Raw genomic sequence first — 23,429 nt, 5'->3', positions numbered from 1 at the left:
CCTCAAGCTGAACCTCTGCAAGACGGAGCTGCTCTTCCTCCCGGGGAAGGACTGCCCGCTCCATGATCTCGCCATCACGGTTGACAACTCCATTGTGTCCTCCTCCCAGAGTGCAAAGAACCTTGGCGTGACCCTGGACAATACCCTGTCATTCTCCGCTAACATCAAAGCGGTGACCCGATCCTGCAGGTTCATGCTCTACAACATTCGCAGAGTACGACCTTACCTTACACAGAAAGCGGCACAGGTCCTAATCCAGGCACTTGTCATCTCCCGTCTGGATTACTGCAACTCGCTGTTGGCTGGGCTCCCTGCCTATGCCATTAAACCCCTTCAACTTATCCAGAACGCTGCAGCCCGTCTGGTGTTCAACCTTCCCAAGTTCTCTCATGTCACCCCGCTCCTCCGCACACTCCACTGGCTTTCAGTTGAGGCTTGCATCTACTACAAGACCATGGTGCTTGCCTACGGAGCTGTGAGGGGAACGGCACCTCCTTACCTTCAGGCTCTGATCAGACCCTACACCCAAACGAGGGCACTACGTTCATCCACCTCTGGCCTGCTAGTTCCCCTACCTCTACAGAAGCACAGTTCCCGCTCAGCCCAGTCAAAGCTATTTGCTTCTCTGGCACCCCAATGGTGGAACAAGCTCCCCCACGACGCCAGGACAGCGGAGTCACTGACCACCTTCCGGAGACACTTGATACCCTACCTCTTTAAGGAATACCTGGAACAGTATAAAGTAATCCTTCTTCCCCCACCACCCCATAAAAAATATATTTAAAAAAAGGTGGTTGTCCCACTGGCTATCATAAGTTGAATGCACCAATTTGTTAGTTGCTCTGGATAAGAGCGTCTGCTAATTGATGTAAATGTAAATTCTGAAATAAAGTTCCTTCAACTGAAACATCTTTAAAACTTGTTATGTGCTCTACTGATCTAAACAAGTCAGTGTAAACAATAAACATGACATTTCACATGTTCACAATAATTGTATTTAATTTTCACACGCTTGGGTAACTGTTAAGTATTTAACTCTTGAGTCTCTATTACTGTGAGTCTTTTAGTTGTATTTTAAAAAACAATTTCTATCAGTTCTTTTTTTTTCTTCTCTTTTAAGTAGCTTGGAAGCTTTGCATGCCTCTGTGAACGACGAACACTAGGGGTAGTATTAATTCTCAATGGTGGAAAAGCCACCAGCTGTTTCTGACCCGGGCTCAGAGTATTTGACTGAAACTGGGTTCTGCTCTTGGTGAACTGTTTTCTCTGTTACAGTCTCTGTCTGTGGAACGTGCACCACAGAAGCACTTGGATAGCTAGAGAACAGCCTGTCCTCTGTAATCACAACTGGTAAATCACTTGTTGTTCCTTCCCGTCTGGCAATAATCTGATCAACATGTCTGCGAACCACTTTACCATCTCCCAACAGTCCCTTGTAGGAGACAGGACCAGTCACTGAGTCTATGAATCCAGGAATCCATTTTGGCCCCTGACTGAAATTTCTGGTAAGGACAGGGTCCCCCTCTCCAAAACTTTGGCCCTTGGTACGTTTGTCATGGTTCTCTTTCTGTCTGTTCTGTTTGCGTTCAAATGTACTTTTCAGGTCTGGATAAACTAGGACCAGTGTGGAGCATAGTCTACGACCTAATAACATCTCAGCAGGAGGAAGTCCTGTTGTGGGTTGAAGTGTTAATCTGTAGCTGAACCGAACACGTGAGACTTTTGCTGCTATGCTCCCTTCTGCACTTTTCTTCATCATTTCTTTGAATGTCTGTACTGCGTGTTCCGCCAGTCCATTTGAAGATGGATGATATGGAGCAGATGTCACATGCACAATACTGTTGTTTCTGAAGAATTCTTATGTTTCTGTACTCATGAAACAGGTTTTATTGTCGCTCACCACCCTCTCAGGTATCCCTTGATTACCTAAGCTCTGTCGTAGGCCATCTATAGTAGTGGTGGATGAAGCAAAACTAACAGGATACACATCCATCCATTTTGAATGTGCATCGATGATTATCAGGAACATTTTCCCATTAATGGCCCTGCATAATCTATATGCAATCTTCTCCAAGGTTTCTCTGGAAACTCCCATGGGTGGAGTGAAGCTGCTGCTGGTGCCTGTGTTCCTGACACGTGTTACATGTCTTGACTAGATTCTCTATCTCCTTATCTAGTTTTGGCCACCATAAGTAACTCCTAGCCAACGCTTTCATATGCGAGACCCCAGGGTGACTCTGATGTAGCTGCTGTAGGATAGCCTGGCATGCTGGCTGTGGAATAATCACTTGTGCTCCCCACAAAACGCAACCATCCTGTACGCACAACTCTGTTTTCCTGACTCTGAAATTCAGTCCCTTCTGTTTGTTGTGGTCATCCCCTTACCACATATTCTCTAACTCTAGACAGTACTGTATCTTTACCTGTCCAGGATCTCACTTGCTCTGCGGTCACGAGTGCCGGGTCTGTCCACGAACATCAGCACTCTGTCCTCTGTAGCTGTTATGATGGTGTGTACGGCAGCCGAAGACGGCTCAAGGAATCTGCGTTCCCATGGTACTTTCCTGCCTTGCTCGTACGCCCTCAACGTTACTGCCCACCTCTGAATACTCGGAGACACCATCTGTGGAACTGCCTTCATTTCATTGAAAAGAGACAGTAAAGGTTTATGATCTGTACATATGATAAACTTCCTGCCATATATAGTGCATTCGGAAAGTATTCAGAACCCTTGACTTTTTCCAACAGCCTTGTTCTAAAATGGATTAAATTGTTTTTTTCCCTCACCAATCTACACACAATTCCCCATAATGACAAAGTAAAACGTTTCTTTTTTGTTGTGCTAATTTATTAAATATAAATTAATGAAATATGACATTTACATAAGTATTCAGACCCTTTACTCAGTACTTTGTTGAAGCACCTTTTGCAGCAATTACAGCTTTGAGTCTTCTTGGGTATGACGCTACATGCTTGGCACTCCTGTATTTGGAGAGTTTCTCCCATTCTTCTCTGCAGATGCACTCAAGCTCTGTCAGGTTGGATGGGGAGCGTCGCTGCACAGCTATTTTCAGGTCTCTCCAGAGATGTTTGATCAGGTTCAAGTCTGGGCTCTGGCTGGGCCACTCAAGGACATTCAGAGACTTGTCCCGAAGCCACTCCTGTGTTGTCTTGGCTGTGTGCTTAGGGTCGTTGTCCTGTTGGAAGGTGAACCTTCGCCCCAGTCTGAGGTCCTGAGCGCTCTGGAGCAGGTTTACATCAAGGATCTCACTGTATTTCGCTCCGTTCATCTTTCCCTCGATCCTGACTAGTCTCCCAGTCCCTGCCGCTGAAAAACATCCCCACAGCATGATGCTGCCACCACCATGCTTCACCGTAGGAATGGTGCTAGGTTTCCTCCAGACTTGACGCTTGGCATTCAGGCCAAAGAGTTCAATCTTGGTTTCATCAGACCAGAGAATCTTGTTTCTCATGGTCTGAGAGTCCTTTAGGTGCCTTTTGGCAAACTACAAGAGTGCTGTCATGTGCCTTTTACTGAGGAGTGGCTTCCGTTTGGCCACTCTACCATAAAGGCCTGATTGGTGGAGTGCTGCAGAGATGGTTGTCCTTCTGGAAGGTTCTCCCATCTCCACAGAGGAACTCTGGAGCTCTGTGAGAGTGACCATCGGGTTCTTGGTAATCTCCCTGACCAAGGCCCTTCTCCCCCAACTGCACAGTTTGGCCGGGCGGCCAGCTATAGGAAGAGTCTTGGTGGTTCCAAACTTCTTCCATTTAAGAATGATGGAGGCCACTGTGTTCTTGGGGACCTTCAATGCTGCAGACATTTTTTGGTACCCTTCCCCAAATTTGTGCCTCGACACAATCCTGTTTCGCAGCTCTACGGACAATCCCTTCGACCTCATGGCTTGGTTTTTGCTCTGACATGCACTGTCAACTGTAGGACCTTATATAGACAGGTGTGTGCCTTTCCAGATCATGTCCTAATCAATTGAATTTACCACAGGTGGACTCCAATCAAGTTGTAGAAACATCTCAAGGATGGTAAATGGAAACAGGATGCACCCGAGCTCTATTTTGAGTCTCATAGCAAAGAGTCTGAATACTTATGTAAATAAGGTATTTCAGTTTTTTTTTTTTTTATACATTTGCAAATATTTCTAAAAACCTGTTTTTGCTTTGTCATTATGGGGTATTGTGTGTAGATTGATGAGGATTTGTATTTATTTAATCTATTTTAAAATAAGGCTATAACATAACAAAATGTGGAAAAATTCAAGGGGTATGAATACTTTTTGAATGCACTGTATGTATTTGTGGAACCTCTGAACCCCAAACATTACTGCTAACCCCTCTTTGTCTAGTTGGGAATAGTTATTTTCTGCTGGGTTAAGAGTTCTCAACATAAACCCTATTGGTCTCTCAGTTCCGTCCTGCATACGGTGTGACAGAACAGCCCCTACCCCATAGGGTGATGCATCACACGAGAGCATGAGGTCCTTCTCTCCATCGTAGTGAACCAACACATCCGATGACTGCATCAGTTTCTTTGATTTTGCAAACAAAGCCTCCTGCACTTTCCCCCACTGCCACTTTGTCTCTTTACGCAGTAGTGTGTGAAGAGGTGCAAAAACCTGTTATAATAGTTTAGCAGTCCCAGGTAAACTCAGTCACATTTGTAGGAGCAGGTGCGTTCTGGATTGCTTGTACCTTGTCATTGAGTGTATGGATACCGGTGGCATCCACTCTGTGTCCTAGAAACAGTGCCTCATTCCCCATGAAGGTACACTTACTCCGCTTGAGACGTAAACCCGCACTCTCCAATCTCTGTAGTACCTCAGTCAGCGTGCTCAGATGCTCCTGGTCACTCCTCCCCGTCACCAGGACGTCATCCAAGTAAATGGTGACGTGGAATCCCTTGAAGTACGCCCTCGGTGGTCCTCTGAAAAATAGCAGGACTGCTGGAGACACCAACAGGTAAACATTTATACATAAACAACCCCTTGTGTGTGTTTACTGTACAATACTTCTTAGATTCCTCATCCTGTTGATATGCATGGCTCATATCTAACTTCGTGAACTTCTGTCCACCAGCCAGATTTGCAAATGGATCCTCTGTTTTTGGAATAGGATACTGCTCTAATTTGGATACTCTCTTAACAGTCAATTTGTAATCCCCACAGATTCTCACAGTATTGTCAGGTTTCAAAATAGGCACTATGGGAGCTGCCCATTCTGAGAATTTGACTGGTTCCATGATGTCCTCTCTCAAGAGACGGTCAATCTCTGCCTACCATTGACTTCATGGCACAGGTCTTGGTTTGTAAAACGTTGGTGTGTCCTCCTCGTCTACATAGATTTTAGCTGGAGGGCCTTTCAATCTTCCAAGTTCCTCTTTGAACACATTCTCATGCTTTGTCAAGACCTCTCCCAATGTCCACCGTTGGCCCTCATCAATCTGATTTAATGTTCCCCAGTCTAACTTCAGTTATTTTATCCTGCCCCAACCTAGCAGGTTTGGTCTGGTGCCTGATTCTACTACAGGTAGCTGAGTCACTGTCTCTGTGCTAAACAGTTACATTAGCTGCACCTAATGTGTCTAGTCTCTCACCTGTGTACATTTTGAGATGCAGAGAACAAGTCTTGGAACTTTTGCACTGTCCCACAACTTTGAGTACTCTGACCTGTTCATTATGGTTACACTGCACCCTGTATCCACTTCACACTTCACATCTGATTCATTGACTTTCCATTTCAATGTGATAGGAGCCACTTTTGGAACGTTATTTGACATGTTGTACATTGTAAACATATCCTCTTCTTCCTCTTTGTTTTGTTCAGCTTCCCCTCTGATGTAATGTGTCCCATACTTTTTTTACTCATTTTTCTTGCTTTTGCTTTCCTCCCCCTTTTGGATTGGAACTCTCTGCCGGGATTCAGCCCTACATGCTAATTTTATATGTCCTTGTTTACCACACGTATGTCCCTTTTCATCCTGAAAATGGCACTCACTTCCCATGTGATCACCTTTACATCTCACCTAGCTTGTGCTGGTTTCTCTTCCTGAGGCATTCTTAGCTTGTGCACACTTCCCTGGTATGTCCATTGTTTCCAATTCACATTAGCACTGTCCACACATTTTCCCTGGATTTATTTTACATCCTTGTTGGCAGTCTCCATTGCTTGAGAAAGGTCAAATGCTATTATTTTTTTTATTATTATTATTTTTTATTTTTTTTGTCATTTAGCAGACGCTCTTATCCAGAGCGACTTACAGGAGCAATTAGGGTTAAGTGCCTTGCTCAAGGGCACATCGACAGACTTTTCACCTAGTTGGCTCGGGGATTAGAACCAGCGACCTTTCGGTTACTGGCACAACGCTCTTACCCACTAAGCTACCAGTCCAGTCTCGGATAATAACTTCAGTTGGATCTGGTCATTATTTAATGCCGCAAACTAGCCTCATTCAGCATTTCCTTCAGATTGTCCCCATAATTGCAATATTGTGATAGTTTACGCAAGACAGCTACATAGTCCACAACACTCTCATCCGCATTTCTGTTCCTTGAATTAAACTTAAACCATTGCACAATCTCACTGGCTTCCGGTTGAAATGTGCTTTTAGCAACTCCACCAGCTCCTCAAAGTGTTTATCTCCAGGCTTACCAGGACTATACTTAGCAGGACTGCTAAATGGGACTGTCACATCTTCCTCCGAAGCTGCCTCCCCTCCTTGTTCGGGCAGGCTTCGGCGTTCGTTGTCACTGGCTTACTAGCCACTGCCGCTCCATATCTCATCATTCCATTTGTCTTGTCTTGTCATTACACACACCTCGTTCATATCCCCTCATTAGTACATGTATAAGTGTTCCCTCTGCCCCCCTTGTCCTTGTGGGTGATTGTTATTTGTAAGTTGAGTGTAGCTCGGTTGAGCTACCCGTACCTTGTATTTCCGGGGATATTGTTCCCTGTGTGCCTGTATTTTGTTGACGCTATCTAGCGTAACTGTGTCCTACGGAATAAACTCTGTATTCAGTGATTTACCCTCCTGTGCCTGACTCCTTCAAATCACACTCTCACAGGGACAAATGGGACAATTCACTTAGAATAGCTTTTCAGGATCGTTTTGTGATTGTAGGTGCTCGAACCATGTGTACTATAAAGGAACATTTTACCCAATATTTTTTTTCATAAGATTGTAGGTTTGGCTTCCCTATGAACTCAACAGAATGGCTATTTTCTTGTCATTATCTACAATTTCGTTTGCCTCGAAAAAATGACCAAATACTTCACAGTATTCCTCCCACGATTGCGTCTGATGATCAAAAGGAGATACCTACACAGATAGATATTTCACTAGATGTATAAATGTGAAGCATCTGATTGGCGTTTCCACTCACTACCAAATATGGTAGTAAGAGGCAGCCAAGTGGCCGGCAGTGGGAGAAGATGGAACGAGATGGATTTTGGCCGACATTCTACTAATTCTCTCATCTATGAAACATTTGATCTCAATACAGTTTTCTGCTCCCAAAACTACAATCTGTTATGAACAGAGTGGACTAAGTTTTGTAGACTTCACCCTTTGCCAAAGTTTTTAACAATTGCATTGTTTAGGAGTGCAAAGGCAAATTCAGTTATTGCACACGTGCACTTCACAGAGTAGGCGTTCCCTAACGGAAATATGCAAATGTATGCTAGAACGCGCCAATAGGAACTAGCTAGCTGTTGCTTGGCTCTGCCTACCTCCTTGCTTGTTCTGCCCACTATGACTAAATTGTTCCGATTTGAAACGACAGGCTGTGGTCTATCTTGGTTTAGTTATAAAAATCTTTGATACCGATCCTATCGTGGCACCGTGGCAGCCATTTCTCTGTTAGCAGCTAGCTTTAGCTTTCCAGCTTGTGAATCCTTATAAATCCCTGGAATGTGAACTTTTCATGCAGCCAGTCATTCTTTTCATCATCCTTTTACCTCGTCGCCACTTCTAATAACCCACGGAACTCTTTATACCTTGGAAGGAGTGAGGGAGTAGCTCTTTATAAACGGATTACTTTATTACTAACCCAGAGCTTTGTGTAACAGGCAGACAACTGCACTCAAAGTTTTTATGGGGTGCATTCCAATACTCTACAATGATACCAATAGGTACTCAAGTGCTACACCCCCTGGTGGCGTGTATGTGTAACGACGTTAATTCCACATTACCACACTATCCCAGGGCCAGTCTGACGTGGGGATAAGATAGCATGGGGCCAGTGGCGACCCGTCATTCAGGGCAGGTGGGGCAGCTGATTTGAGCAACACCTTTGTAGCTAATGTGGTGGGGCAGCCAGTGGAAAATACAGAGCGTAGGGGTTGGTAATGTTCTCTAGTTGCGTCGTGATTGGCTCAGTGTGCTGTCACTCATAGGGACACTACGTCGCCGTCAAATCTAATAGTAGAGCTCAAAAACTCAAGCCCCTTGGGTGCTGCCATAGAGTTACATTAGAAGTGCCCATCAAAGAAGGCTCAAAGTCATTGGCCACAGATCAAATCACGTCAAATCACGTTATATCTACAGTAGCTATGATTGGACTGATCATGTCAACATCATACTTACAAAATCTTAGCTAGCAGTCATCATCATGAATCAAGTCGACAATCTACTGGAAAATCCTTTTTAATCCTTTTCATATGAAGATAAATAATGAAGAGAAATTATAGATAAAATGTATCGGTGCTCTTTCCCATTGGACATAAACATTACACAACAAGTTGGAAATCGCAAACTCAACAATGAGTGGTATGGAAGGAATCAGTGGCTAACTGCAAGCATTGCAAAGAAATCACTAGCCTGCTATTCAGTAGAGTGGGTGTGTGGTCCCAAGTCTGGGTTTAAGGCTCTCTTTTCCAAGCTTACATTTTACATTCCATTTTAGTCATTTAGCAGACGCTCTTATCCAGAGTGACTTACAGTTAGTGAGTTTCATACTGGCCCCCCGTGGGAAACGAACCCACAACCCTGGCGTTGCAAGCGCCATGCTCTACCAACTGAGCTACAGGGGACTAAATGATAAACATTCAACATTGACCATGCTGTCAATCCAGCATTATTTCTGCCACGCTCAAAACAACTGTTAACTCGGAACTTTGAAATCTGACTTCAGTGAGTTCAAGACAACTGGGAACTTGAGAAAAAACGTTTTGAATTCAACTCGGAATTGTAAGTCGGTAACTCTGGCCACTTTCTAGAGCTACGACCTGAAGATCACTGACGACCTTGTTTTTTTCAGAGTTCCCAGTTGTCTTGAAAGCACCATAAATCCAGAGAATGCCAGACATTGATGACAAAGTTTGATGACAAAATTTGCCCATGAAGGACCGCCGCGCCACCTTCCTGTTCAAGTGAGCACAGCACAACAAGGTGAGTCCAAAAATGTATTTTATGCTGCTGCATAAATTATGTAATATGTCAGGGAGATATGTATACTGTAGCTAAGAATGTAATACTAAGTGCCAAGAGTGCGCAAAGCTGTCATCAAGGCAAAGGGTGGCTACTTTGAAGAATCTAAAATCTAAAATATATTTTCATTTGTTTAACACTTTTGGTTACTACATGATTCCATATTTGTTCTTTCATAGTTTTGATGCCTTCACTATTATTCTACAATGTAGAAAATAGTAAAAATTAAGAAAAACCCTTGAATGAGTAGGTGTGTCCAAACTTTTGACTGGTACTGTACATCTCTGTGATTTCATGAACTACGGAGGTGGGTGTTACGCACGCCTCTCGGAAGAGGGAACGCAACACCCTGCTACAACTCAACTCTCCGTGGTGTGAAAGAGGTATGGGACTGTAGGTGTGAGTAAGGATGACAAAAGGCAGAGAATACCGTTAACATGGAATTTATTCCTTCGCACGGTAAGTTTGGGGAAAAGGGGCTGGACGGAACCAAAGCAAAGAAAGTAAATATCAAAGCCCCCTCTCCTACCTTACCTGCCTACCCACTACTTACTTAACTAGCACCACCTGGTGCACTAACCAAAATACAAGGGATGGTCCGCCCAGGTCTTTCCTAGTGTGCATAGACAGTCAACTTCTACAGGTAATGTATGCCCGCGGGCCTCTTGCCTAAGCACTCCCTAGGTGCCTTCCCCTTCCCCCTTTGGGAACAAATGAAACAAAAATAGCACAAACTGGTTCACAACAAAAACCTGAGAAAAAAACTAACTCAGGACATTAAAGAAACTCTGAGCCACAAACTAACACAAAACATTACAATCAGCTCTCACAGCAACAACTACACAGTACATACCAAATGTCTTAGCAACAACCAACATGCTACAACTCTCAGCAATTCTGGTTCCCCTTCCCTCTTCTGAGCAACAGAACTGGGGCTTATATAGCTTCAGAAGGAGTTGGTAATTGGAGACAGCTGCGTCCTGACGAGGGCGCAGGGTCAGCTCTCCAATCATCAATGTTCATTGACCAATCAGCTGCTTGTTGGGGAATTTCAGGAACCCATTTCCTGAAATACATACATGAAAATACACAACCTACAACACAGAAACTGGGGAACGTAACAGTGGGCGATGCCAGTTTTATTCAGATCACCATTGTTTAGTTTTGCCATCTTCTTAGACCTTCCACAGCATGAGCTCTATACAGCCAGCAGCATCTTCTGCAGAGTCATGGCCACCCACTGAAAGGGAGCGGAACAATACCATACACACAGTTACTGTAAGCCTAGCACACACACAAAATCTGAAAGCCTTGGATTAGGAATGATTCTCAAATTAGTGGATACACGTTTAGGACTGTTGCCTACTACACAACACATGATAGTCTCTCAGATTCAGTCTCAACTGCCATGTTCCTTTTTTTTTACTAGTGTTCTAAGAACACATTTAACTGTAAGCAGTGAATGGACAGAGTTGGGATTGTGAAACACTTTTCATTAAAAGATTCATGCAAACAACTTTCCCTGCTTACATCATGATCAGTTTGACTGTTTAAAACTTAATGACACACAGTAGATGGGCATCCTTCCCATTGCCAGAGACTTGTTTGTTTGACCCACCACTCTCCTGGATGATCCTCCTCAGGTAGTCTGCCGTCAGGTTGTGGAGGGTAATTTTATGAGGCAGGCCCAGGCGGTGTCCACCACGGTGCCGTGGAGCAGCTGAGACAGGCAGGGGGAGAACCTTTATGGGCCAGTTTCCCAGACGCACAGAGATTAGGCCTAGTCCTGGACAAAAAAATATGCTCAAAGACAATTCTCATTGGCAGTTGTAATTTTTTTTATTTCAATATTAATTTATACTGTATCAGGCAACTGATATCGATTTATAGACTTTCCATATCGGTGTGCATTCACTAATAAATAGTTATTATTAATAACTAATGCAGCTCAACTCACCTTAATTGCAGAGATGGCAGTTTCTAAACCGTGGCCAATCAGTATAGTCTCTGCACTGACAAAGCTCAGAAGAGTTTCCTGAACATCTCGTATGGACGAGCTTGTTCCTTTCACATCATCTTCACTGATGCCTGAAAACCTTGGCAGTAGAGAGCATTAGTGACTGCCATGCCATCTTTGTTTAAAATGCTGGATTAAATAAAATGCTGGATTAAATAAAACAGTCTGTCGAGATTCTATATTAATTCTGAAGTGTTATGTGGTCTTACCTGGTGTTGTAGTCAATGACTTCATTATCAGCTTCCAAAGGTGTCATAGATGACCTGCAAACTGGAGTTGACAACAGTCACTCTAACCAGCTCCAGACCATGAGTTGTATAGCACTGAAGGAAGAAAGACTACATCTATTAGTCATACAGTAAACAAAAAAACTTTACCAGATCACTAATACGGCAGTGTGTTCAAAACACACTGACCTAGCTTTAATTGGCATGTCATGCAAAATGTTGCCTATGATTTCCATAATCAGACAGAATCTCACCATTTCACAGTCGATTGAGATCACCCCCGGGCAGCCCTTATCAGAGGCAGGTCTAGGAAGGGTACTGACAAAGCCATCCAGGCTAACTGTGTCATGGACATGCAGATGAGGGGGAGACGTATGTGGGGGATACAAAATGTTTCATGACATCTTTGAAGGGTCTTATGGAAAATAGGTGTTATCCCCTGTTCGTCTTCTTATTACCTTGAAAACTTGGCATCCAGGGCATCCAACCACACCCTCACAGCAGCTATAGCGTGTTTCCACTCCACCTGGAACTGTACAGTAATAGCAAGTTACTCAAACAGGATTACATTTCTGAATTCAGAAATGTAGAACATATACTGTCCTCTTACCCTTCTTCTCAAGTCCTTTCCCATAGTGGTAGTTACACTCCTTCTTGCGTAGTAAGTGGCCCCACACTGACAGAAAATCCTCTTTAAAGCTTTTTTTTTTACCCAGAAACAAAACACACAAGACAAAAGTTGCCAATTTAGGAGTAAAACAGAGTAGCCCTGAATGCAAATACATGATAAAGCTGAAGTATTCCCTATTCTGGCATGATGGGGAATGATGAACAGAGCACGAAGAACAGGCCCATGTTGACTACAATACCCAAAGTAGGCCAGTCCTAGGGAAATGAATCATACCACAGCCTATTGGATCTATTGCCTATACCAAGCATGTAAAAGCATGCTTATGACTAAATCTGTCACATTTCAAGAGGTACATTTTTACATTTGGTCAGCACTCAGCAATATACAACTGAACAATGCTGTGCTTCATGCTGTACTCACAATCAGTAATTCCCTTCTTATGGTCTTCACAGTACAGTATGGCGCTGCCTGGTTTCTCTGGGTGCTGAAGAGGATAGTTGTTCCCTGTCAATATCTCCTGACAGAATGTGCTCCTTCAAACTTTCATAAAATGCAGCACCTCCTTTAGTAGAAAAGGAATAGGAAAGCTAAATTACAGTCATGGAAGTGTCAGAAAAGCAGTAAAAAGGTGATGATATGACGCATAGCATAAGAACTTGGAAGCTTTGGGAAAACCTTATCCGCTAATAAAAATGTGTGTTGAGGGAAGCATGATACTTACCATTTCCCCAAAGTACTTTTTCATTGAGTGGAATATTTCCTCTGGACATCAGTTTCATTTCCAGCTGTAAAAGAGCAGACAAGTCAACAGTAACACTTCAGCTAATAAAGATCCATTATCTTTACCTTGTCGATGTAACAGTATTGCTTCTATCCCTAACTGTCACGTTCGTTTAAGGACGGGTCAGACCAAGGCGCAGCGTGAAATGCATACATGTTTATTACAAAGATCAACACACGAACACCACAACGTAACGTGAAGTCCTCAGGCTAAACACAACACACGAACACCACAACGTAACGTGAAGTCCTCAGGCTAAACACAACACACGAACACCACAACGTAACGTGAAGTCCTCAGGCTAAACACAACACACGAACACCACAACGTAACGTGAAGTCCTCAGGCTAAACACAACACACGAACACCACAACGTAACGTGAAGTCCTCAGGCTAAACACAACACAACGCAACGCAACGTGAAGTCCTCAGGCTAAACACAACACAACATGAAGTCCTCAGGCTAAACACAACACAACGCAACGTAACGTGAAGTCCTCAGGCTAAACACAAAACAACGTGAAGTCCTCAGGCTAAACACAACACAACGCAACGCAATGTGAAGTCCTCAGGCTAAACGCAACGTAAAGTCCTCAGGCTAAACACAACACAACGCAACGCAACGTGAAGTCCTCAGGCTAAACGTAACGCGAAGTCCTCAGGCTAAACGCAACGCGAAGTCCTCAGGCTAAACGCAACGTGAAGTCCTCAGGCTAAACGCAACGCGAAGTCCTCAGGCGCAACGCAACGCGAAGTCCTCAGGCGCAACGCAACGCAACGCAACGTGAAGTCCTCAGGCTAAACACAACACAACATGAAGTCCTCAGGCTAAACACAACACAACGCAACGTAACGTGAGGTCCTTAGGCTAAACACAACACAACGTGAAGTCCTCAGGCTAAACACAACACAACGCAACGCAACGTGAAGTCCTCAGGCTAAACGCAACGTAAAGTCCTCAGGCTAAACACAACACAACGCAACGCAACGTGAAGTCCTCAGGCTAAACGCAACGTGAAGTCCTCAGGCTAAACGCAACGCGAAGTCCTCAGGCGCAACGCAACGCAACGCAACGCAACGCAACGTTTACGTTTACGTTTAGTGGGAATTGGCTGGGAGAACAATATAAAAGTTATGATTTTTAACGTGAGAAGAAACAGAAAACTACAAACTACCTTGCAATGCAGGTGTTTTTTTAGAAAACCAATATGAATGCAAGCTCTAATGAAAATAATCCACTCAATATCAGTCAATACAGAGAACAAAACTGAAGCCATTTCATTCCACCTCTACATCTTTAAGTCTGTACTCACCTTAGCTGGGATAAAGGCAGTAGGCTGAGGTTGTACAGGAACAGGTGTAATGGGTGAAACTGGTGTGACTGCGGTATGGACTGGTGTGACTGGAGAACTAACTGAAGTGATGGGCAGAGTGTAGCGTCCCTCTAGACGAACGCCTGGCCTCCTTTCAAAGCAGCAGACAACACAGAGGCCCTGTGCTGCAGCTGCTGGATCTTAGAGGGGTTGGACAACTGGGGGGTTCCTCCACCTCGGAAAGGAACAATCACCTGGGCTTTGCTTTTGGCCACCGGTGGCTATCGGACAGGAAGACAGTAAATTACAATAAAAACAGTTTCATGAATCACAGTTAAATGTAAATCATATGCTTGAGTTGTAGCCTTCAATCATAGCGTACCTCAGTATATCTGGACACATGGGCAACCCTCTTCCTAGGTCCAGGCAACGGTTTGGGTTTCACAGCTAACCCTGGTGTCTCCACGTCCACATCTCCTATCTGAAACACATAATGTCAACATGTTCCCATCTCCAACTGTCCAACTATCCTACCCAATGTGGGAATGTGTGTGTGTACCAGCCTGGTCTGTGGATCCCTCTTCACCCTTGTTGGCTTCCTCCATGAAGATACGGTAGCATTCCTCCATTGTATCACCATCAGATAACTCAGAATACTCAAGCTCCTCAAAACTCGGATCAATAACCTGTTCATTCACTTCTTCCATGGCAGGTGGTTCAAAAGGAGCAGATTCTAATTCTATTCCAATAGTTGGCCCATATAACAGCTGGCATTTTGTGATACCCGCGGTAGTGGCTGCTTGCTCTACAAAGTTTGTTGCCGGAACTGGACTAGGCAAGGCAAAATCATGCCCTGGAATTTGGCCTGGTATTTTCTGAAGACATGGCACTGATGATAAGCTTTGTACAGGTGACCAGTAACTCTGAGCCGAGCTCTGTGTTGCTGGCTGTTTATTTCTCTGGGTCTCAATGGGGAGTATATGGGGGGAGGAGACCGAGGGAGGGACTGAAACCTTATGAGGTATTGAAGATGTCCATATGAGATTCATTGGGTTGAAGAGGGTTACTGTTCTCAACACAGTTGGAGGCAAGCTCACTTTCAAGCAATCCAGGCTCTGCCATCAGTAAATCGACATCTGCATTACCAACTGGATCATTATGGTGACGTGTCTGTAAAGATGATGCATCCATTTTGGGACACTCAAGATCTGTCTCACAGTTGCTTTCCGCAGTGGCCTCAGCCTCTTGGTAACAAACAATTCTCTCACTTTCACTCCTCAGGTTTTCCAAGCATTTTGACAGGTCATTGAACACACTCTCAGCACTGGGTTTGCCTTCAATTTCCTGACTAGCAGAAACACTAGATATGACAACACTTATGACCTCATCTTTCACAATCTCAGACACTGCAGGTGGGGATATGACGTTGACTACTTCAGGACTAGGAGTGGACACAGGAAGTGGAATAGCAAGTGGAGCATCAGCCACAGTAGGAACAGCAACAGGAATAGGGTTGACTTCCGCTTTGACTTCCTGTGGAAGGTTTGTGGTGGTCTTACAGGGCTTCTGAGCTCGACTCTTCTTCCTGTCGCTCTCCAGAGGTGGAATATCAATGATGAGGACCCCTTCTTCATCAGAGTCATCAACTAGGTTGTTTTGACTAGCCTGTGAGTCAGTGAGCTCTTGAGAAGGCGGAATAGTTTGGTTCCCCTTACAAACTTCTCTATCGTCCTATTCACACCTTGCCCACTTATCCCATTCTGCTCATTACCTGGTTTTGTATTTAGAACAATGACTAGATCGCAAAGAAGCTGAGAAGTTGGACAAGGGGTCATATTCCAAATCAGTCCTCGGTTTGGAGTTGTCAACCACGTACTTCCTCATTGAAGGTGAATAGACTGTAGTGGACTGCCTGTGTGAAGATTTGGCGCTATTTCAATTCAGATCTTTACCTGCCATTTCAGATTTAGGAATCAATACTTTCTTGGACCCTGTGCTTTTACTGTTAATCTGCACAGTTTGGTAACGGGATCATCTCCTCTGCATTCTTCACAGTCTCAATTTCCTTGTTCATTCTCTCCAACTCCAAAAGGCAAGGGTCTTTGTCCTCATTGAGCTGTGGGGCTCCATTGATGGAAGTGGAACGGGTCTCCATACACCTGTTTATGGAGAACAAGTAAATTGAAAACAGATTTGTCATTAAGAAGATTAAACAATGTAATAAAGTCCATTGCTACACATATGTCACACTACACATGTGAAGGACAAGTTTGATGCATTAATACTGCAATTAGGATATAGGCCGACTTGAAAACAAGTAATCAGATTGCAAATTGATTAAATAAATGGGCTACTGTCCATTACCATTTGAGAATGGCATATTGGAATTAACTAATAGGCCTAGGCCTATTTTGAAAACTATGGTGAATCATTTGATAAAATCATTTGATTTGATGGCAAGCTGAAGAGATACTTTGGGGTTTTTGCATGTAAAGACATTATAATAAAACTAGACTGACCTGCCACTGCTGTTACCGGTGATCCATACAGGGTGTTGTCCAACATTCCTCCCTCGACTTTGACATGCTTGTACAGACAGTAAGGCCTCACAGAGGTCATGTCTGAAAAATGGACAGTCTATTTCAGTGAAGAACCCACTGGAAGGTTATATCGGCTATTTATAATTTATCTCTACTCCGGGTATGTTTGATCAAATTAATTAACGCGAGCACACCTTCCATCAGTGGCCCACTCACAACACCATGCACCTGTCATGATGTCAGTGTTACCTGGGGTTTTATAGCTTCTGTAACGGCGGGACATTCTATATACCCAGAAAGGAAGATGAGAAGCAAGAGGGATAACTGGGTGCAACCTCTGTCTCCTCCAGCAGGTGGCGTTTCTTTTAGTTTTTTTTTCGCTCACCAAGCGAGGAGTTTTTGAATAGAGGTCAATGAGAGTGTCAAATTTGGTTAACAACATTTTTTATGGCTTATTTGATCAAATATAAGTTTCATTATATATGATTAGGTTACGAGTGTACTGATATAAGTAAGACACGTGACTTCCCGGCAACTTTGAGAAAAAACACTTTACATCGGTTGTGCCTGGTCGTCACTGGTTACCACAGCCACAAAGTCATAAACCCTGCCTATGTCTACAATTTATCTTCTTAAAATGTGATTTTCAACCTAACCATAAGCTTAACCACACTGCTAACCTTATGCCTAACCCTAACCTTTAATTAAAATCCAAAAGCACATTTTGTTTTCATGAATTTTTATGATAGAGACTATTTTGACTTTGTGGCTTTGGTAACTATTGGAAACCGTTCGTGCCTGTTGTTCACACGCGGATCTGCCCTCTCTCTCATTGGCTAGAATGGTCCCACCTGATCTTTCCTCCTCGCGACTGCCTTCTATTTTTTAAAATACATTTATTTTCATTTTTAGAGCGGCCACTAGAGTATCTGGTCAATAAAATGGACAATCTGTGACAATATTCAACTGAGAGTTTTGAGTACTTCATAATTTATTTTCTTGCTGTTTAGAAATGGACATGGATGTTGAGGACATTGGTGAGGATGAAACTGACTGGAACAGCATTTGCTCTGACTTTGTTCAACCCCCCCAACACGCCCTGTTGTTAAGATAACAACACAAAGTGACAGCAAATGACAGAAGCAAATTGCTTTGCTCTCAGGAGCCTTACACGTGTATCAGTGTGCAATGCTATTCTCTGAGTGTAATAGCTCTTTCATCTGTAATTGTTCTCACTATGAAACTGCACTTTTCTCATTCTGGGGTCTATGGGGGCAAATACTGCAGTAAGTTACCTGTACCACCAGCACAGAGAGTCATCCTGCACCTTGACCTAGACTGTTTCTATGCCCTAAAGGCACTGCAGAGTGTGCCTTTAGGTTATTGAATTTAAATACTATTTCTATTTTGTCTCCTTTTAGATGTAAAATGTGTGTCTCTATGCGTATTACTGTACAGCTTTTCAACATGTCAATGCAAGCATTACAGTTGCGTAACATCTCTCTGGACTCCTTGTAGGTATTCAGCAGAAGTACAGAATTGTCACGTCTAACTATGTGGCCAGGGACCTTGGTGTGACAAAGCTGATGTGCGTGACAGATGCCAAAGAGAAGAGTCCTCAGCTCGTGCTGGTCAAGGGAGAGGAACTGACACACTACAGAGAGACATCTTACGAAGTCACAGGTAATCAACTCAGTCACTTGCTGAAATAGGACCACCACAAACAGCTAGAACAGTGATAGTCTTACAAACATCTGATAAACGATTATTATAGCTACAGTACAAGATGAAATCTACCAAACTAACTGAACTAAATGACTATCGCCCCGTAGCACTCACTTCTGTCATCATGAAGTGCTTTGAAAGGCTAGTTAAGGATCATATCACCTCCACCTTAACCGACACCCTAGACCCACTGCAATTTGCAATGTGCCCTAAGAGATCCACTGATGATGCAATCACCATCGCACTGCACACTGCCCTATCCCATCTGAACAAGATAAATACTTATGTAAGAATGCTGTTCATTGACTACAGCTCAGCCTTCAACGCCATAGTACCCTCCAAGCTGATCATTAAGTTCCACTACGCTGATCCTCAACACATGGGCCCCACAAGGGTGCGTGCTCAGCCCCCTCCAATGTTCACTCTAAGCTGTGCGCGTGCGTGAGGACTGCCGCGCAGAAGAAATGCCAGGCCGCGCAGAGACGCAAGACATTGAACTTCACTGAGTTCGCCCCATTAGTTTGCACTATATAGATCAACATTTTTCCTATGATCAAATCAACATTATATCATCCCCTTTTCAATGCAACAAACCAAACTTTGCAAGATTGAGTCTGTGATTTTGTTGTAGGCAGAGTCAGAGTGCAATGGAGTAGAATTCTATTGGTGGGGGTAGCCCATGAGCGGTCTTTCGATCACCAGCGAGTGAATGCTCTTTTCAGATCAGTTCAGATCAGAGTTCAGAGCCATGCGTGTGCACATTTTGTTGATATTATTTGCTAGTTAGCGAGTTATTAGCCCAGTTATAGATAAGTATAGGTCAGCAATGGGGAGTTACTGCTTCCTACAAGAGCACAAAACGTGTAGGCTACATTTCAAGCTGTCTTTGAAAAGCCAGTCAGGTAAAAAGGTTATGTCTTAATTAAAGGGGCAGTGTTGTATATTAGACAGGCTTGAATATGCAAATAAGCCAATAGACAGAGGGGTAGCCTACATTGTCTAATTCTCTGTATAGTAATAACAATTACTTTTATTTTATAAAGTGGTTTCTTGCATCATACAACACAATACAATGTGATTTACAGTCACCTATTTGTCCCATGGTGTTACAAACCAAGTAAAAAATAATTAATTCATGTCAAGCCCTTCATAATGTAAAAACGTTTTTAAAAGTCTCATGCAATGTAGGCCTGCATTGAACACCACATATAGGCTACTGTAGGCTATATCATAGAAATCAAAAGCTATTTCCATGTGAAAATGTTATGGGATTTGCTCCATTGGTTTTGTTGGTAGGCCTACATTATGCTGAAATAGCCACAATAGCCTATTGGCTACTGTCTAAAACTGTAAGGGTACAACCTTAGTGTTCCCTGTTAACGCGCGCCGGAAGTTGCACAAAATTCTCAAAACGTTCACATGTTCGCTCACAAGACCAAAAATGTGCTCCGTGCCCCCCAAAAATGGAGGGAACATTGGCCCCCTCCTGTACTCCCTGTTCACCCATGACTGCGTGGCCAGGCACGCCTCCAACTCAATCATCAAGTTTGCAGACAACACAACAGTGGTAGGCCTGATTACCAACAACAACAAGACAGCCTACAGGGAGGAGGTGAGGGCCCTGGCGGAGTGGTGCAAGGAAAATAAACTCTCCCTCAACGTCAACAAAATGAAGGAACTGAACGTGGACTTCAGGAGACAGCAGAGGGAGCACGCCCCCATCCACATTGACGGGGCTGCAGTGGAGAAGGTGAAAAGTGTCAAGTTCCTTGGCGTACACATCAATGACAATATTAAATGGTCCACCCACACAGACAGTGTGGTGAAGAAGGTGCGACAGCGCCTCTTCAACCTCAGGAGGCTGAAGAAATTTGGCTTGGCCCCTAAGACCCTCACAAACCTTTACAGATGCACCATTGGGAGCATCCTGTCGGGCTGTATCACCGCCTGGTACGGCAACTGCAACGTCCACAGCTGCAGGGCTCTCCAGAGCGTGGTGTGGTCTGTCTGCCTTCCAGGACATCTACAGCACCCGATGTCACAGGAAGACAAAAAACATCATCAAGGACCTCATCCACCCGAGCCACGGCCTTTTCACCCTGTTATCATCCAGAAGGCGAGGTCAGTACAGGTGCATCAAAGCTGGGACTGAAAGACTGAAAAACAGCTTCTATCTCAAGGCCATCAGACTGTTAAATAGCCATCACTAGCTGGCCTCCACCCACCCAGTACCCTGCCCTGTCACTGTCACTAGTCGGCTACCACCCGGTTACTCAACCCTGCACCTTAGAGGCTGCTGCCCTATGTACTGTACGTAGACATGGAACATTGGTTACTTTAATAATGGAACACTGGTCACTTTAATAATGTTTATATACTGTTTTACTCATTTCATATGTATAATACTTTATTCTAGTCAAGGCCACCCTATTCAACTATCGCTGTACATACTGTATAATATTCTATCCTACGTATTCTACAGATGCTATTCGCATACTGTCCATAATGTCTATACATCCCATCACATACAGTGGGGAAAAAAGTATTTAGTCAGCCACCAATTGTGCAAGTTCTCCCACTTAAAAAGATAAGAGAGGCCTGTAATTTTCATCATAGGTACACGTCAACTATGACAGACAAAATGAGATTTTTTTTCTCCAGAAAATCACATTGTAGGATTTTCAATTAATTTATTTGCAAATTATGGTGGAAAATAAGTATTTGGTCAATAACAAAAGTTTCTCAATACTTTGCTATATACCCTTTGTTGGCAATGACACAGGTCAAACGTTTTCTGTAAGTCTTCACAAGGTTTTCACACACTGTTGCTGGTATTTTGGCCCATTCCTCCATGCATATCTCCTCTAGAGCAGTGATGTTTTGGGGCTGTCGCTGGGCAACACGGACTTTCAACTCCCTCCAACGATTTTCTATGGGGTTGAGATCTGGAGACTGGGTAGGCCACTCCAGGACCTTGAAATGCTTCTTACGAAGCCACTCCTTCGTTGCCCGGGCGGTGTGTTTGGGATCATTGTCATGCTGAAAGACCCAGCCATGTTTCATCTTCAATGCCCTTGCTGATGGAAGGAGGTTTTCACTCAAAATCTCACGATACATGGTCCCATTCATTCTTTCCTTTACACAGATCAGTCGTCCTGGTCCCTTTGCAGAAAAACAGCCCCAAAGCATGATGTTTCCACCCCCATGCTTCACAGTAGGTATGGTGTTCTTTGGATGCAACTCAGCATTCTTTGTCCTCCAAACACGACGAGTTGAGTTTTTACCAAAAAGTTATATTTTGGTTTCATCTGACCATATGACATTCTCCCAATCCTCTTCTGGATCATCCAAATGCACTCTAGCAAACTTCAGACGGCGGGCCTGGACATGTACTGGCTTAAGCAGGGGGACACATCTGGCACTGCAGGATTTGAGTCCCTGGCGGCGTAGTGTGTTACTGATGGTAGGCTTTGTTAATTTGGTCCCAGCTCTCTGCAGGTCATTCACTAGGTCCCCCCGTGTGGTTCTGGGATTTTTGCTCACCGTTCTTGTGATCATTTTGACCCCACGGGGTGAGATCTTGCGTGGAGCCCCAGATCGAGGGAGATTATCAGTGGTCTTGTATGTCTTCCATTTCCTAATAATTTCTCCCACAGTTGATTTCTTCAAACCAAGCTGCTTACCTATTGCAGATTCAGTCTTCCCAGCCTGGTGCAGGTCTACAATTTTGTTTCTGGTGTCCTTTGACAGCTCTTTGGTCTTGGCCATAGTGGAGTTTGGAGTGTGACTGTTTGAGGTTGTGGACAGATGTCTTTTATACTGATAACAAGTTCAAACAGGTGCCATTAATACAGGTAACAAGTGGAGGACAGAGGAGCCTCTTAAAGAAGAAGTTACAGGTCTGTGAGAGCCAGAAATCTTGCTTGTTTGTAGGTGACCAAATACTTATTTTCCACCATAATTTGCAAATAAATTCATAAAAAATCCTACAATGTGATTTTCTGGAAAAAAATATCTCAATTTGTCTGTCATAGTTGACGTGTACCTATGATGAAAATTACAGGCCTCTCTCATCTTTTTAAGTGGGAGAACTTGCACAATTGGTGACTGACTAAATACTTTTTTTCCCCACTGTAAGTGCTACGGGTCGGTAGTCATTTAGGCAGGTTACCTTAGTGTTCTTGGGCACAGGGACTATGTTGGTCTGCTTGAAACATGTTGGAATTACAGCCTCAGTCAGGGACAGATTGAAAATGTCACTGATGACACTTGCCAGTTGGTCAGCGCATGCTCGGAGTACATGTCCTGGTAATCCGCCTGGCCCTGCGGCCTTATGAATGTTGACCTGTTTAAAGGTCTTACTCACATCGGCTATGTAGAGCGTGATCACACTGTCGTCCAGAACAGCTGATGCTCTCATGCATGCTTCAGTGTTGCTTGCCACGAAGCAAGCATAGAAGAAATTTAGCTCGTCTGGTAGGCTCGTGTCACTGGGCAGCTCGCGGCTGTGCTTCCCTTTGTAGTAATAGTTGTGCCCTGCCACATCCTACGAGCGTCAGAGCCGGTGTAGTAGGATTCAATCTTAGTCGTATATTGTTGCTTTGCCTGTTTGATGGTTCGTCGGAGGGCATTGCAGGATTTCTTATAAGCGTCTGGGTTAGAGTCCCGCTACCCTTTAGCTCAGTGTGGATGTTGCCTGTAATCCATGGCTTATGGTTAGGGTATGTATGTACGGTCACTGTGGGGACGACAT

The 23,429-nt window shown here is 43.9% G+C and overlaps 2 pseudogenes; both read right to left on the bottom strand.

Moving 5' to 3' along the window:
* Positions 1-1,171: 1,171 nt before the first annotated feature.
* Positions 1,172-6,177, bottom strand: LOC123493123 (annotated as a pseudogene).
* Positions 6,178-10,590: 4,413 nt separating this feature from the next.
* LOC121550711 lies at positions 10,591-15,118 on the bottom strand (annotated as a pseudogene).
* Between the last annotated feature and the right edge of the window lie 8,311 nt (positions 15,119-23,429).

Source organism: Coregonus clupeaformis, chromosome 18, assembly GCF_020615455.1.
Source record: "Coregonus clupeaformis isolate EN_2021a chromosome 18, ASM2061545v1, whole genome shotgun sequence".
Lineage (NCBI taxonomy): Eukaryota > Metazoa > Chordata > Actinopteri > Salmoniformes > Salmonidae > Coregonus > Coregonus clupeaformis.
Note: the sequence above shows the minus strand (reverse complement) of the source record. Positions and strands in the feature narration are given on the sequence as shown.